The sequence below is a fragment of the Triticum dicoccoides genome, chromosome 2B (assembly GCF_002162155.2).
Source record: "Triticum dicoccoides isolate Atlit2015 ecotype Zavitan chromosome 2B, WEW_v2.0, whole genome shotgun sequence".
NCBI lineage: Eukaryota > Viridiplantae > Streptophyta > Magnoliopsida > Poales > Poaceae > Triticum > Triticum dicoccoides.
Genome location: NC_041383.1, coordinates 79610920 through 79611733, shown reverse-complemented (window position 1 = coordinate 79611733; position 814 = coordinate 79610920).

Genomic DNA, 814 nt, shown 5'->3' with positions numbered 1-814 from the left:
TATATCGACCTCCCCTCATGTCGAAGTTATCCGGGAGGGGGTTATATCGACAATGATGACATACGTACATGGGAAAATAATGTTATCGGGGAGGGGGTATATCGACTCCTCCCTCGTGTTGAAGTTCTCGAGAGGGGGTATATCGACAACGACATACTCGACAAAAAATAAGAATATAAAAGAAGAAATAAAAAGATGAGAAGAAGAAAGGAATATAAGAGAAGCGATCGAAGAAAAAAAAGAAGAAGAAAAAAGGAGAAGAAGAAAGGAATAGAGAAGAAGAAGAAGAAAATAGACCTCTATTCCTTTCTTCTTCTCCTCTTCCTTTTCTTTTTTTTCCTCTTCTTATTTATTTCTCCTCTTCTTGCTCTCCTCTTCTTCTCCTCTCTTCCTCTTCTTATTTTCCTTTCCCTCTCATTTTTCTTCTTCTTCTTCCTTTCCTAGCTAGATATTTAAAAATTTCTAAAAATTAAACTAACCTAAAATGTACTAAATCAGAGAACATATATAGATAAAACTAACCTAAAATTTTCTAAAAATTAAACTAACCTAAAATGTACTAAATCAAAGAACATATATAGATAAAACTAACCTAAAATTTTCTAAAAATTAAACTAACCTAAAATGTTCTAACAATAACTTGCATATATGTATACTTTAAAACATCATTACAATTGAAAAAATACATACATACATACAAAAAAACATGTAAAAAAGACATACATACATATATGATCATACATATATGAATACATATATCTAAAATACATACATACATATATGAAAATCTAAAAACATGTAAAAAATCTAATAA